Genomic DNA, 17,484 nt, shown 5'->3' with positions numbered 1-17,484 from the left:
GCTCACTTTTGCAATTGAGGTTGCAGTTCTACTTTCTGCTTCTTTAAAGGAGGTGTGGGAACTACTGCTGAGGCTCACTGTCCCCGGGTTTCCACTGGGAGTGCAGGCCCACAGCACCATTAGCCAGGTCTCCAGGGATCACCTCCTACATCACCTAACCTAGAACTTTCCTGTGTGTCTCCCTGAAGCTCCCAGAGTCACTCTTCTCATCTCAAAGAAGATGCTTCTACCCTGGTGTACATGTGTGTGTGTGTGGTCAACAGTGATTAATTGGCCCGGCCACTTTTCTACTCTCATGATAGACACCAGAGATAGATAAACTCTGAACACGGATCATCCGTATTGTTCTTCCCATCTTTACAGCTGGGTTCTTCCACAGGAGTCCTGACTTCTAGCTCTCTCTCAAGTCTATCTTATCCATTTGCTGTCTGTTTCTGGCCCACAAGGTGTAGCAATTCTAGTGTGAAAATCTTTATGCTTTAATTCTTATGTGTGTATTTAAGTGAATATATTTTACAAATATAAAATAAGACTATATTAGTATGTATACATATGTATATATAGTCAGTTTAGCTGCCATTTTGAAACCAGTATATCTACTGCCTTTCTTTCAGCCCTTCAAATATTTGAAGATAATTATCATCTTCTCCCTTATTCTCGCCCCCTTAGTCTAAAAATGTCATGTTCCTTTAACGATTCTAATCACCAATGATTTTCTGACTTTTAATCACCTCCCTCCTCTATTCCAGTAAACACAGAAGATTCATTTAGTAGCACTATATAGATCCCAGTATGAGAGGAATACTCAGAATACAGTGAGACTATTCCTTCTTGTAATATATATATAGTTCCTATTACTGGCAAGTCCGGTTTATCTTTTTTAACTACATATTCATACTACTGGCTCATAATAATCAATTTCTTTCTCACTCTTCTTCCACATTTTAAATACATAACCTTTACCAAGCAGCAGCTCCCTTCCTCTACCTGTGTAATTGATCACTAACTAACATGAAAGACTTTACACTAATTTCTGCTGAGTTTCACCATATTAGTTTTAACCTCCTTGAAGACTCTTGAGAGTCCCTTGGACTGCAAGGAGATCCAATCAATCCATCCTAAAAGAGATCAATCCTGGGTGTTCATTGGAAGGACTGATATTGAAGCTGAAACTCCAATACTTTGGCCACTGCATGCGAAGAGTTGACTCATTGGAAAAGACTCTAATGCTGGGAAGGATTGGGGGCGGGAGGAGAAGGGGACGACAGAGGATGAGATGGTTGGATGGCATCACTGACTCGATGGACATGGGTTTGGGTAAACTCTGGGAGTTGGTGATGGACAGAGAGGCCTGGCGTGCTGCAATTCATGGGGTCACAAAGAGTCGGACACGACTGAGCGACTGAACTGAACTGACTCTCTTGAAATGTGTTAGGCTATGCAGAAACACTAGCTTAAGTTTATTCTTATTTTTACTAAATTGACTATATCCTCTGATGTACTGATCCCTAGTGAATTGTTTTCCTTCCATCTATGGGACGTGTTTTCCTCTCTTATTAACCTTTCCAGAGAGCATACTATATTAGCTTCTTCATCTGAATCTCACTTTTGCTCACTTGGATTATGTCCTCCATTCATTGAATAAAGATTCATCAAAGGCCAACTCTGTGCCCAGAGTCATGCTGGTCATTGGCTACACAGAGATAAACAAACAAACATGGTCTTGACCTCATGGAACTTATGATGTAGTACTCATGGCTTTATAATTTTGATAGACTTGATATTATACCTATAATTTCTGGTTTTTATACAGTCAGAATTTTATTTTTTAAAAATATAACCATCTTTATAAAGGAAAAATAGCAAAATGTTAACTGTAGAATCTAGATGGTGGATAGATGTACATTCTATTTCCCTGTACATTTCTTTCTACTTTTCTATATATTGGAAATTTTACATAATAAAATTTTGGGAAAAAACTTTGCCTATCTTTCACAAGCTTTATTTCTTTTATAACCCTCAACCATGGGATTGTACAAATCCCTTTTTAAAGCTCTTTAGATAACTTTAATTGATTTTATGAATGCCCAGGTATCACTGCCTTGATCTCCCAGGGTTCCTGGGAAAAGCAGTCACATAATATCAATAGAAAGAACACTCACAGTGAAGATGACTGAAACTCAGAACTCAGCACCTCTTGGCTCTGTGCACACAGATAACATCACTTTATGTCTCTAAGCCTTGATTTTTCTCATCCCTTAAATGGGATAATATTCACACCCTAAGTTGTTGTGAATTAGAATATTTAAAATATATCTGCCCCTCTTCCACCACTTTCTCTGCTTAGCCACCTTGGACATAACAATTATTTCTTTCCTTACAAACCTGAATTAAGCAATTAATGCCTATTCATGTTTTCTTTCTTTCTTTAGCTTTTGAAGAATAAAATTCTTAGAAATTCACATCTGCAATGTATTATTAGATGTTTTTGCCTAGAAAATAATATGTCAGAAGAAGTGAATTCATCTATCACCTTCAAATTTATTTTTGTTCAGGTATGGGATTAATATTAAAGAAATACCATTCATACCCAAATCAGGTGGTCTGAAACTGCTGTTACTTTGTAAAAGCTTACTGCCAATGGCTGTCTTAGTTTAGCATGTTTATACCATTGCTTGTGTTTTGATTCCTCTGTCTACAGTGTTAGCTTTTTTTTCTGAGACTACAAAAGACTTGCACTTCTTCAGACTGAGCTCAATGTCACATCCTCTAGCGAAAGATTCCTGAGTCCCTTCCTCCAACTTTTACTCATGATGTTTCGGCTGTATTGTATCATATCTTTAAATACCTTACATCACTTAATACTAGATGGTCAGCACCATGTAGCCAGAGGAAAGCACTCTTTTATCTTTCTATTTCCAAGTTATAGGACTGGGAACAGCCAGTAGGCGTTTGTTAGAGATGAATGCTTGTGAGGAAAAATGACTAGAGTCCATTGTCCTTGGGCATCAGGTTTCATCCTCTAAGAAATGAGAGAGATGTCCAGACACCTTAAAAAGCATATTTGAGCACCAAAATGCTATGATTCTTAGACTTTGTATTGTTGTTTAGACACTAAGTTATGCCTGACTCTTTGCAACCCCATGGACTGCAGCATGCCAGACTTCCCTGTCCTTCACCATCTCCTGGAGTTTGCTCAAACTTGTGTCCATTGAGTCAGTGATGCCATTCAACCATCTCATCCTGTGTCATCCCCTTCTCCTCCTGCCTTCAATCTTTCCCATCATCAGGGTCTTTTCCAATGAGTCAGCTCTTCACATCAGTTGGCCAAAATATTGGAGCTTCATATTACATTACTCAAATGCAGTAGACATTTTCTTAATTTCGAGTATTAATCTTAATGCCAGAGCTTTCTGTATGGTCAGAAGCTTCTTGATATTTAAGCAACTGGGATTTGGATGTGCATACAGCCCTTTTCTTTGACTCTTTGCCTGTACTTTCATCAAGGATATGACTGAGTTGATGTATTTACAACTCCTGACATATCCTCCACTCCAAAGAAATAAATTTCTTCTCCTCATCGCCTTAACCTCCATCTCCCAGGTTACCTGCCTTAGAACACTCCTTCTATCTTGTGTCCTAACTCTGAAGAAGGTTGAGTGGATTCACATATCCTGGAGGCTGCTGGGTCTTTACAGAAGTATTACAATGATGTTGACTTTCTGAGCCTCAGACCCTTTAATCCTCCAACTTTTGCTGTGTCCAGTTGCTTGGAAAACATTTAAATTTTAGTCTAAGATACTGTGTATTCTCACTAATAATAGTCAGAAACATTCAGTAAGAATGAGGAAGCATGTCATTAAGGTTTAAAATCTCATATTTCATCCCTCTCTCCTCACCTTTAAATTCCAGTCATGTCAAACATATCAAATATTCTCAATGTTCTACACTGTCATTTGATTCTTTTCCTCTACTTTGCACATTCTTTAAACCCTCTCTACCTTCTTTGTCTGCTAAAGCAGAGTCATACTCTGTGTCTCATCTAAAAATATCACCTCCTACGTCTCATCTAAAAATATCACCTCCTACAAGAGTCTCCTGATTCTCCTATTATACCACTAGATACTCTCTTTGGCATTATTTGATTATACGTATGTTCTCTTCACTTACCTATAAATTTCATGGAAGAAGATACCATCTTTCTTATTTATTGTTTCATCACTAAAGTTAAGCACAGTGCCTGACATAAGTACAGGGCTGCTGTATCTACAGAATGAATTAATGAATCTAGGAGACCCTGCTCTCATAGGAGCTGAGATGTTATAGGATACAAAAGATAAGCACACAAATAAACAGTATATTCATTCCTACTGTTTACACTTCCCTGGTAATCTGTGTAGTTAGCATTGTTTCTCCTACTTTCACAAAGGAAATTTTAGACTTAGAAGATGTGTCACTTACCAAGATGACTGTACAGGTAAATTGTACTCTAGTCTTCGATAGCAAAGTAAGAGTACCCTATACAATGTTGCAGCAATATATATGAAACAAGTGTTACAAAATCTACTGTATTTTATAAATGGGAAAATTTACTTCTAAACGAGATGACATTTGAACTTGAACTCAAAAGATAAATAAGCTTTTTTCTTAAAGAATTATTTTCAATTTTGAAAACATAATCAAAGAACCTCTATGTGTTATAATAAATTCAATGAATACAGACATATTTAATACAAAAATCAAGGGTCACCTCACTTTTGCTTTAACTACATTCTTAATGGCATTGAGACATGTGTATTGTCATATGTGAAACAGAGCACCATTCCATGTTCGATGCATGTGACAAGGGCTCAGGGCCGGGGCAATGGGATGATCCAGAAGGATGGGATGGGGAGGGAGGTGGGTGGGGGGTCCGGGAAGGGGAACACATGTAAACCCATGGCTGATTCATGTCAATGTATGGCAAAAACTATTACAATATTGTAAAGTAATTAGCCCCCAACTAAAATAAATAAATTTATAAAAAAAAAAAAAAAAAAGAAATAACCATCACAAACCATATCTGTGTATATAAACATGACATGTTGGTTTTATTTGTTTTAAAAGAAATCACACTATGACTACTGTTGTGCAGATTTTTTTTTTTTTTTACTTCAGTGCCACTTAGACAAACTTCTATCTGATATATTTATACTTACCTACTGTGCTTTTAACTACTGCATTTTAATTTTTTTGGTAGGTATGTTCCATAATTTTCTTAATCAATCTGCTATTTATATGACTTTTTGTTTCTCCTTTAAAAATATTTCTGCATTGAAACATGTATATTATCATAAGTGAAACAGAACACCATTCCATGTTCGATGCATGAGACAAATGCTCAGGGCTGGGGCAATGGGATGACCCAGAGGGATGGGATGGGGAGGCAGGTGGGAGGAGGGTCCAGGAAGGGGAACACATGTAAACCCATGGCTGATTCATGTCAATGTATGGCAAAAACTATTACAATATTGTAAAGTAATTATCCCCCAACTAAAATAAATAAATTTATTTTAAAAAAATTCAAAAAACAATATTTCTGCAATAATACTCTTGTATACACATCTCCTAAATTCCATTAAAGATTTTTTCTCCATCAGTTCCTAAAAATAGAATTTCTTGTGCCGTGTATTACATACCTTTTAAATTTTGAACAAAACTGACAAAAATGCAGAGAGTGTGAAAAGTTGGAATGGGAAGGAAAAAAAGATATTTAAGCTGGGGAAAGTCACGTAAATAAAGGTACTGAGAAGCATAAATCACAATCCTTTATTTCTCCCAAGAAGTTTCAGCATTTTGTCCATTTGTGTGAACTCAAATGACAAATTCCAGCTCCTGGCAAGTGATTACAAGTTATTTGTCAGTCTTTCTTTATCCTCCTCCTGTCTCTTCAGGGATGAAGTCCCCAGAGGTTAAACACTCTCAATAGTAATCTTACCAGTATAACCCCTGTAAACCAATGTTTGCTGCCCATTGTTTTTTAATCTAATGACTCCTCACCACACACAGACTCCCATTGTGTTATGCACGCTTTCCAGATTAAACCAAAGGCTTAATTCAACTGTAGTCAAAGAAAAATAATTCTGCACAATTTCACATACATACACACACTAACAGTCCACTTTCCAGCAACTGAAACTTAAAATTGAGTGATCATGACATGAGATGCTTTTAAAAGCTGTCCCCTTGCCTTCAGTTTTATTAAAGGCACAGATGTGTAGTCACACTTAATGATATTTACTTGGAAATACACAATGTTTACCCTTGGAAATGCATCTCTCACCTTACCATGAACAAAAGGGCATTGTAACTTCATGTAGTCTGACTGCTTGCTTAAATTTAGGTCTGCACTCTAATGAGAAAAATGCTTAAGTATCAGTCATCTTGGAATCCAAAGGACTTATTCACTGAGTGTGTGGGGTTCCATTCATAAATGATTTATGTCTTTACATACAGGGAGCGGGGGCTGCTTGTGTGTTGCTCAGAGAACCATCAACTGCCTCTCCTGAGTAGTTTATATAATATCAATATTTATCAAAGTGAGCCAAGAATTGTGACATACTCTCTGAATTTTAACTACTACCTTTATATTAATAGTTCCTTCACTCATAGAAGGGAGCACAACAAATTAAAAAGTTTGTGCAAATCTAAAGTGGTTCTCTTTGTCTCTGGTGCTATAGATACAATGTGAAGCTTTGGCTGAAATTGCTGATTTCTGTCGTGGACATTGCTCATGACTAACACATAGTAGGTATTTAAAAATGTATTTGTGGAGTGAAGAGAAATAAGCAAACACTGCTGTCACTTTTCACAAAGGAAAAAAAGATTTGCTTACTGACTGTATTATTTTAAGATATATTAATTGAGTAACCACTAGGCATTTTAACCTTGAATGAAGACACAATTATAATTTGGAATGATCTTCTAGCCATATGTGTAAATAATAAAAGACATAACAATGAAAAGCTCTGTATTCTCAACTAAAGGTTAAATAAAAGTGTTCTGAAGATCCAGAGGAAGGATCAAATAATTCCTCACAGAGAAGTTTAGAAAGGATTAAGCTTGTTCAAGGATTAAGATTAAGTTCAACAAGCTTCTGGTGAATGGAGAAGGGAATTTTAGGAAGAAGTGATGTCACAAACAAAAGAAACATGAAAGACCTTCAGATTGCAGAAATGGGATGTGTTGCTATGAATAATTAGAAAATTTGTCAGTAATGACAGGTAAATCTGAACCTTTTCTGTTAGAACTGAATTGTAAATGGCTTTATACACTCAACCAGTGAGGTATTAACTTCTTTTGAAAGCAAGAGAAGACCCTCATAAATTTTTCAACTTGGACGTGACATAATTAGATGACCCTTATTGATGTATCTACATACCATCTGGTGAAGGACAGAGAGGGGATTACAAATGGAGTTGCACTTGTTTATCAAGTCTAGTAGTGTCTCTGTGGAGTGTTACTTTGAGAAGGACTTCAGGACAGCATCTGGACTCAACAGGAGAGTCGATAGTAATGAAAAAATAAGCTTGTCATTCGTATAAGAAAAGAAAGAAGAGAAGGAGGTAGACAGCATAAATTAAGCATTTGCCATCTCTGAATTAGCAGGATGTTGGGAAAGTTTAAGTGAGAGATCCTCAGTTCACTTCAGTCGCTCAGTCGTGACTGACTCTTTGTGACCCCATGGACTACAGCATGCCAGGCTTTCCTGTCCATCACCAACTCCTGGAGCTTGCTCAAACTCATGTCTATCAAGTTGGAAATGCCATCCAGCCATCTCATCCTCTGTCATCCCCTTCTCCTCATGCCTTCAATCTTTCCCAGCATCAGAGTCTTTGCCAGTAAGTTGGCTCTTTGCATCAGGTGGCCAAAGTACTGGAGATTCATCTTCACTATCAGCCCTTCCAATGAATATTCAGGACTGATTTCCTTTAGGATTGACTGGTTTGATCTTCTTGCTGTCCAAGGGGCTCTCAAGAGTCTTCTCCAACAACACTGTTCAAATGCATCAATTCTTCAGTGCTCAGCTTTCCTAATGGTCCAACTGTCACATCCACACATGACTACTGGAAAAACCATACTAGGTCATAGAGAGATCCTAAGTCCTAACTTTCGGTGATTTCAGTGTGTAACTGGAAGATGATGGAAGTATATTTAAATATTTCATTCTGCTACTGCTGCTGCTAAGTCGCTTCAGTCATGTCCGACTATGTGTGACCCCACAGACGGCAGTCCACCAGGCTACACCGTGCCTGGGATTTTCCAGGCAAAAGCATTGGAGTGGGTTGCCATTTCCTTTTCCTATTTCATACTATATATAGTTAATTCATTAAATATTCTGACAATATTATAAGCATAGATAAATACAGATATGTAATCCTGCATATAGAGGATTTGAATCATTTGAGTTTAAGATAAAAGAACAGAGGATGACTTTATAAAGTTCATAGTTTAAGATGGAATGCAGAGGAAAGCAATCATCATTAATTAAGAAAAGGAATAGAGAGGTGGTCCCAAGATGGCAGAGGAATATGACAGGGAGACCACTTTCTCCCACACAAATTCATCAAACGATTATTTGAATGTTGAGCAACTTCCACAAAACAGCTTATGAATGCTGGTGGAGGACACCAGGCACCCAGAAAGTCAGCCCATTCTCTTCTAAAGGAGGTAGGACAAAAATATAAAAGATAAAAACAGCCTTCAGAATGGGAGAAAATAATAGCAAACGAAGCAACAGACAAACAATTAATCTCAAAAATATACAAGCAACTTCTGCAGCTGAATTCCAGAAAAATAAACGACCCAATCAAAAAATGGGCCAAAGAACTAAACAGACATTTCTCCAAAGAAGACATACAGATGGCTAACAAACACATGAAAAGATGCTCAACATCACTCATTATTAGAGAAATGCAAATCAAAACCACAATGAGGTATCATTTCACACCAGTCAGAATGGCTGCTATCCAAAAGTCTACAAGCAATAAATGCTGGAGAGGGTGTGGAGAAAAGGGAACCCTCTTACACAACAGTGGGAATGCAAACTTACACCAACAGGTGGGAATGCAAACTAGTACAGCCACTATGGAGAACAGTGTGGAGATTCCTTAAAAAACTGGGAATAGAACTGCCATATGATCCAGCAATCCCACTGCTGGGCATACACACCGAGGAAACCAGAATTGAAAGAGACGCGTGTACCCCAATGTTCATCGCAGCTCTGTTTACAATAGCCAGGACATGGAAGCAACCTAGATGTCCATCAGCAGACGAATGGATAAGGAAGCTGTGGTAAATATACACAATGGAATATTACTCAGCCATTAAAAAAAATACATTTGAATCGGTTCTACTGAGATGGATGAAACTGGAGCCCATTATACAGAGTGAAGTAAGCCAGAAAGAAAAACAACAATACAGTATACTAATGCGTATATATGGAATTTGAAAGATGGTAACGATGACCCTATATGCGAGACAGAATAAGAGACACAGATGCATAGGACAATTTTATGGACTCTGAGGGAGAAGGTGAGGGTGGGACGTTCTGGGAGAATAGCATTGAAACATGTATATTATCATATGTGAAACAGAACACCATTCCATGTTCGATGCATGAGACAAAGGCTCAGGGCCGGGGCAATGGGATAACCCAGAGGGATGGGATGGGGAGGGAGGTGGGTGGGGGGTCCAGGAAGGGGAACACATGTAAACTCATGGCTGATTCATGTCAATGAATGGCAAAAACTATTACAATATTGTAAAGTAATTAGCCCCCAACTAAAATAGATAAATTTATTAAAAAAAAAAAGATAAAAACAGAGACAAAAGGTTTAGGGATGGAGACCCATCCTTGGGAGGGAGTCTTGAAGGAGAACTTTCCACACAGTAGGAAATCCTATCACAGGTGGGTCTGTGGTGAGTTTGGGAATCTCAGAGAGCAACATAACCAGGATGTATTCTAGATTTTTGATCTTTGAATTTTGGTATTTGTTATCAATTTTGTACCTTTAAGAATCTAATCTTCAGTATCCAATTTCAATTAGGGATTTGATTACTGGCTTGATTGACCTCTCCCCTTTTGGCTCTCCCTTTTCTCCTCCAGGTCACCTCTATCTCCTTCCTTCCCCTTGTCTTCTCTACTTAAATCTGTGAATCTCTCTGGGTGTTCCAGGCTGTGGAGAACACTTAGGGAATTGATTACTGGCTAGATTGCTCTTTCCCCTTTTGACTTCCCCTCTTCTCCTCCTGGTCACCCCTATCTCCCTCCTCCCTCTTCTCTTCTCCATGTAACTCTGTGAATCTCTCTGGGTGTCCCTTGCCATGAAGAATTGTTTCACCCTAACCCAGATGCTTTATTATCTGTACTGTATGTATGTACTGTATGTCTTGATACTACTGTAAGAGAAGGACTGATATTCAGAGGCAGGAGGCTTAACTCCAAAACTTGAGAACATCAGAGAACTCCTGATTCCAGGGAACATTAATAGACAAGAGCTCACCCAAAAGTCTCCATATCTACACTGAAACCAAGCTGCACCCAAGAGCCAACAAGTTCCAGTGCAAGGCATACCATTCTAATTCTCCAACAAAACAGGAACATAACCCTGAGCATTAAAAGACAGACTACCCAAAGCAATGCCAAACCCCAAAGCTCACTACTGGACACTTCATTGCACTCCAGAGAGAAGAAATCCAGTTCCACCCACCAGAACACAGACACAAGCTCCCTCAACCAGGAAACCTTGACAGCCAATAGTTAAACCCCACCCACAGGGAGCAGACTCTAGTAAAGAGGAACCACGAACTTCCAGCCTACAGAAAGGGCACCCCAAAGACAGCAATCTAAGCAAAGTTAAAAGGCAGAGAAATATTCAGCAGGTAAAGGAACATGATGAATTCCCACCAAAGCAAACAAGAGGAGCTAGGGAATCTACCAGAAAAAGAATTCAGAAAAATGATAGTAAAGATGATAGAAAATCTTGAAAACAAAATAGAGTTACAGATAAATAGACTAGAGACAAGGATTGAGAAGATGCAAGAAATGTTTAACATGGACCTAGAAGAAATAAAGAAGAATCAATCAATAATGAATAATGCAATAATGGAGATCAAAGCACTCTGTAAGGAACCAACAGTAGAATAACTGAGGCAGAAGAGAGGATAAGTGAGGTGGAATGGTGGAAATAGATGAAGCAGAGAGGAAAAAAGAAAAAAAAAGAATTAAAAGAAATGAGGACAACCTCAGAGACCTCTGTGACAATGTTAAACACTCCATCATTCAAATCATAGGTGTCACAGAAGAAGAAGACAAAAAGAAAGGCCATGAGAAAATACTTGAGGAGATAATAGTTGAAAACTTCCTTAAAATGGGGAAGGAAATAGCCACCCAAATCCAAAAAACTCAGAGTCCCAAACAGATAAACCCAAGGCAAAACACCCCAAGACACATATTAAGCAAACTAACAAAGAGCAAATATTAAAAGCAATAAGGGAAAAGCAACAAATAACACACAAGGGAATCCCTATAAGGATAATAGCTGATCTTTCAATAGAAATTTTTCAGGCCAGAAAGGAATGGCAGGACATACTGAAAGGGATGCAAGAGAAAAACCTACAGCCAAGATTACTCTATCCAGCAAGGTTCTCATTCGCATATGAAGGAGAAATCAAAAGCTTTACAGACAAGCAAAAGCTGAGAAAATTCAGCACCACCAAACCAGCTCTTCAACAATTGCTAAAGAATCTTCTCTGGACTGGAAGAACAGAAAAGGTCTATAAAATTAAACCCAAACCAACAAAGTAAATGGTAATGGGATCAAACGTATCAATAATTACCTCAAATGTAAATGGGTTAAAGGCCCCAACCAAAAGACAAAGACTGGCCAAATGGATACAAAAACAAGACCCCTATATATGAGATCTACAAGAAATCTGCCTCAAACCAAGGGACACATACAGACTGAAAGTGAAGAAATGAAGAGCTGGAAAGAAATATTTCATGCAAATGGAGACCAAAGAAAGCAGGAGTAGCAATATTCATATCAGATAAAATAGACTTTGAAATAAAGACCATAAAAAGAGAAAAAGAAGGACACTACATAATGATCAAAGGATCAATTCTAGAAGAAGAGATAACAATTATAAATATATATGCACACAACATAGGACCACCTCAATATGTAAGGCAAATGCTAGCAAGTATGAAAGGGGAAATTAACAGTAACACAATAATAGTGGAGGATTTTAGTACCCTACTCACACCTATAGATAGATCAACAAAACAGAAAATTAGCAAGGAAACACAAGCTTTAAATGATACCACGGTCCAGTTAGACCTAATTGATATCTATAGGGTAATTCACCACAAAATAATCATTTTAACCTTTTTCTCAAGTGCACACAGTACATTCTGCAGTATATTTCACATCCTGGGCCATAAATCTAGCCTTGGTAAATTTAAAAAAAATTGAAATCATTTCAATCATCTTTTCTGATTACAATGCAATAAGATTAACTGTCAACTACAGAAGAAAAAAACTATTAAAAATAAAAACACATGGAGGCTAAACAAAACGCTTCTGAATAGCCAACAGACCATGAAAGAAATCAAAAAGGAAATCAAAATATACATAGAAACAAATGAAAATGAAAACATGACAACAAAAAACCTATGGGATTTAGTAAAGCAGTGCTAAGAGGAAGGTTCATAGCAATACAAGCCTACCTCAAGAAATAAGAGAAACATTAAATAAATAACCTAACTTTACACCTAAAGCGACTAGAAACAAAAGAAAAGAAGAACCTCAAAGCTAGTAGAAGGAAAGAAATCATAAAAATCAGAGCAGAAAGAATTGAAAAAGGAATGAAGGAGACTATAGCAAAAATCAGCAAAACTAAAAGCTGGTTCTTGAGAAGATAAATAAAATAGACAAACCATTAGCCAGACTCATCAAGAATAAAAGGGAGAAGGATCAAATCAACAAAATTAGAAGCAAAATGGAGAAATCACAACTGACAACACAGAAATACAAAGGACCATAAGAGCCTATTAATTATAAGGCAATAAAAATGGACAACTTGGAAGAAATGGACGAATTCTTAGAAAAGATTAACCTTCCAAAACTGAACGAGGAAGAAATTTGAACAGACCCATCACAAGCACAGAAATTGAAACTGTAATCAAAAATCTTCCAACAAACAAAAACCCAGGACCAGACGGATTCACAGGTGAGTTCTACCAAAAATTTAGAGAAGAGCTAACACCCATGCTACTCAAACTCTACAAGAAAATTACAGAGGAAGGTACACTCTCAAACTCATTCTACAAGACCATCATCACCCTAATACCAAAACCAGACAAAGATGCCACAAAAAAAGAAAACTACAGACCAATATTACTGATGAACATAGATATAAAAATCCACAACAAAATTCTAGCAAACAGAATCCAACAACATATTAAACAACATATTAAAAAGATCATACATCATGACCAAGTGGGCTTTATCCCAGGGATGCAAGGATTCTTCAATATTTGCAAATCAATCAATGTGATACAATGCATTAATAAATTGAAAGATAAAAACCATATGAATATCTCAATAGATGCAGAGAAAGACTTTGACAAAATTAAAAACCCATTTATGGTAAAGACCCTCCATAAAGCAGGCATAGAAGGAACATACCTCAACATAATAAAAGCCATCTGCAACAAACCCACAGCAAACATTATCCTAAATGGAGAAAATTAGAAAGCATTTCCTCTAAAATCAAAAACAAGACGAGGGTGCCCACTCTCACCACTACTATTCAATATAGTTTTGGAAATTTTAGCCACAGCAATCAGAGAAGAAAAAGAAATAAAAGGGATCCAGATTGGAAAAGAAAAAGTAAAACTCTCACTGTTTGCAGATGACATGATTCTCTACATAGAAAACCCTAAAGACACCACCAGAAAATTACTAGAGCTAATCAATAAATATAGTAAAATTTCAGGATATAAAATTAATACACAGAAATCCCTTGCATTCTTATACACTAACAGTGAGAAAACAGAAAGAGAATTTAAGGAAATAATCCCATTCATCATTGCAATGAAAAGAATAAAATACTTAGGAATAAATTTACCTAAAGAAACAAAAGACCTATATATAGAAAACCATTAAACACTGATGAAAGAAATCAAAGGTGACACAAATAGATGGAGAAATATGTCATGTTCATGATTCAGAACAATCAATATAATGAAAATGACTATACTACCCAAAGCAAACTATAGATTCAGTGCAATCCCTATTCTGCTTTTTCACAGAACTAGAGCAAATAATTCCACAATTTGCATCAAAACACACAAAAAAACCTCAAATAGCCAAATCAATCTTGAGAAAACTAAAATTACAGAAAACTAGCTAATCTGATCACATGGAACACAGCCTTGGCTATCTCAGTGAAACTAAGCCATGCCATGTGGGGCCACTCAAGATAGTGGAGAGGTCTGACAGAATGTGGTCCACTGGAGAAGGGCATGACAAACCACTTCAATATTCTTGTCTTGAGAACCCGATGAACAGTATGAAAAGGCAAAAAGATAGGACACTGAAAGATGAACTCCCCAGGTCAGTAAGTGCCAATATGCTACTGGAGATCAGTGGAGAAATAACTCCAGAAAGCATGATGGGATGGAGCCAAAGCAAAAACGATATCCAGCTGTGGATGTGACTGGTGATAGAAGCAAAGTCCGATGCTGTAAAGAGCAATATTGCATAGGACCCTGCAATGTTAGGTCCATGAATCAAGGCAAATTGGAAGTGGTCAAACAGGAGATGGCAAGAGTGAACGTTGACATTGTAGGAATCACTGAACTAAGATGGACTGGAACGGGTGAATTTAACTCAGATGACCATTGTATCTACTACTGTGGGCAGGAATCCCTTAGAAGAAATGGAGTAGCCATCATGGTCAACAAAAGAGTCCGAAAGGCAGTACTTGGATGCAATCTCAAAAACGATAGAATGATCTCTGTTCGTTTCCAAGGCAAACCATTCAATATCACAGTAATCCAAGTCTATTCCCCAACCAGTAACACCGAAGAAGCTGAAGTTCAACGGTTCTATGAAGACCTACAAGACCTTCTAGAACTAACACCTAAAACAGATGTCCTTTTCATTAAAGGAGGCTGGAATGCAAAAGTAGGAAGTCAGGGAACACCTGGCATAACAGGCAAATTTGGCCTTAGAGTACAGAATTAAACAGGGCAAAGGCTAATAGACTTTTGCCAAGAGAACGCACTGGTCATAGAAAACACTCTCTTCCAAAAACACAAGAGAAGACTCTACACATGGACATCACCAGATGGTCAACACCGAAATCAGATTGATTATATTCTTTGCAGCCAAAGATGGAGAAGCTCTATACAGTCAGCAAAAGCAAGACCGGGAGCAGACTGTGGCTCAGATCATGAACTCCTTATTGCCAAATACAGACTTAAATTGAAGAAAGTAGGGAAAACCACTAGTCCATTCAGGTATGACCTAGATGAAATCCCTTATGAGTATACAGTAGAAGCGAGAAATAGATTTAAGGGACTAGATCTGATGGACAGAGTGCCTGATGAACTATGGACAGAGGTTCATGACATTGTACAGGAGACAGGGATCAAGACCATCCCCATGGAAAAGAAATGCAAAAAAGCAAAACGGCTCTCTGAGGAGGCTTTACAGATAGCTGCGAAGAGAAGAGAAGCGAAAAGCAAAGGAGAAGGGGAAAGATATTCCCATCTGAATGCAGAGTTCCAAAGAATAGCAAGAAGAGATAAGAAAGCCTTCCTCAGTGATCAATGCAAAGAAATAGAGGAAAACAACAGATTGGGAAAGACTAGAGATCTCTTCAAGAAAATTAGAGATACCAAGGGAGCATTTCATGCAAAGATAGGCTCGATAAAGGACAGAAATGGTATGGACCTAACAGAAGCAGAAGATATTAAGAAGAGGTGGCAAGAATACACAGAAGAACTGTACAAAAAAGATCTTCATGACCCAGATAATCACGATGGTGTGATCACTCACCTAGAGCCAGATATCCTGGAATGTGAAGTCAAGTGGGCCTTCGAAAGCATCACTATGAACAAAGCTAGTGGAGGTGATGGAATTCCAGTTGAGCTATTTCAAATCCTGAAAGATGATGCTGTGAAAGTGCTGCACTCGATATGCCAGCAAATTTGGAAAACTCAGCAGTGGCCACGGGACTGGAAAAGGTCAGTTTTTATTTCAATCCCAAAGAAAGGCAATGCCAAAGAATGCTCAAACTACCACACAATTGCACTCATCTCACATGCTAGTAAAGTAATGCTCAAAATTCTCCAAGCCAGGCTTCAGCAATATGTGAACTGTGAACTTGCAGATGTTCAAGCTGCTTTTAGAAAAGGTAGAGGAACCATAGATCAAATTGCCAATATCTGCTGGATCATCGATAAAGCAAGAGAGTTCCAGAAAAGCATCTATTTCTGCTTTATTGACTATGCCAAAGCCTTTGACTGTGTGGATCACAAGAAACTGTGGAAAATTCTTCAAGAGATGGGAATACCAGACCATCTGACCTGTCTCTTGAGAAACCTGTATGCAGGTCAGGAAGCAACAGTTCGAACTGGACATGGAACAACAGACTTTTTCCAAATAGGAAAAAGAGTACGTCAATGCTGTATACTGTCACCCTGCTTACTTAACTTCTATGCAGAGTACATCATGAGAAATGCTGGACTGGAAGAGACACAAGCTGGAATCAAGATTTCCAGGAGAAATATCAATAACCTCAGATATGCAGATGACACCACACTTATGGCAGAGAGTGAAGAGGGATTAAAAGACCTCTTGATGAAAGTGAAAGAGGAGAGGGGAAAAGTTGGCTTAAAGCTCAACGTTCAGAAAACTAAGATCATGGCATCTGGTCCCATCACTTCATGGGAAATAGATGGGGAAACAGTGGAGACAGTGTCAGACTTTATTTTTGTGGGCTCCAAAATCACTGCTGATGGTGATTGCAGCCATGAAATTAAAAGACGCTTACTCCTTGGAAGGAAGGTTATGGCCAACTTTGATAGCATATTTAAAAGCAGAGACATTACTTACCAAGAAAAGTCCGTCTAGTCAAGGCTATGGTTTTTCCAGTGGTCATGTATGGATGTGAGAGTTGGACGGTGAAGAAAGCTGAGCGCTGAAGAATTGATGCTTTTAAACTGTGGTGTTGGAGAAGACTCTTGAGAGTCCCCTGGACTGCAAGGAAATCCAATCAATCCATCCTAAAGGAGATCAATCCTGGGTGTTCATTGGAAGGACTGATGTTGAAGCTGAATCTCCAATACTTTTGCCACCTCACGCTAAGTGTTGACTCTTTGGAAAAGACCCTAATGCTGCGAAGGATTGGGGTCAGGAGAAGAAGGGGACG

Source organism: Giraffa tippelskirchi, chromosome 3 (assembly GCF_054371585.1).
Source record: "Giraffa tippelskirchi isolate mGirTip1 chromosome 3, T2T-mGirTip1v1.2.pri, whole genome shotgun sequence".
In the NCBI taxonomy this organism is placed as follows: Eukaryota; Metazoa; Chordata; class Mammalia; order Artiodactyla; family Giraffidae; genus Giraffa; species Giraffa tippelskirchi.
The sequence above is the reverse complement of the archived record's forward strand: the minus strand, read 5'-3'. Positions refer to the sequence as shown.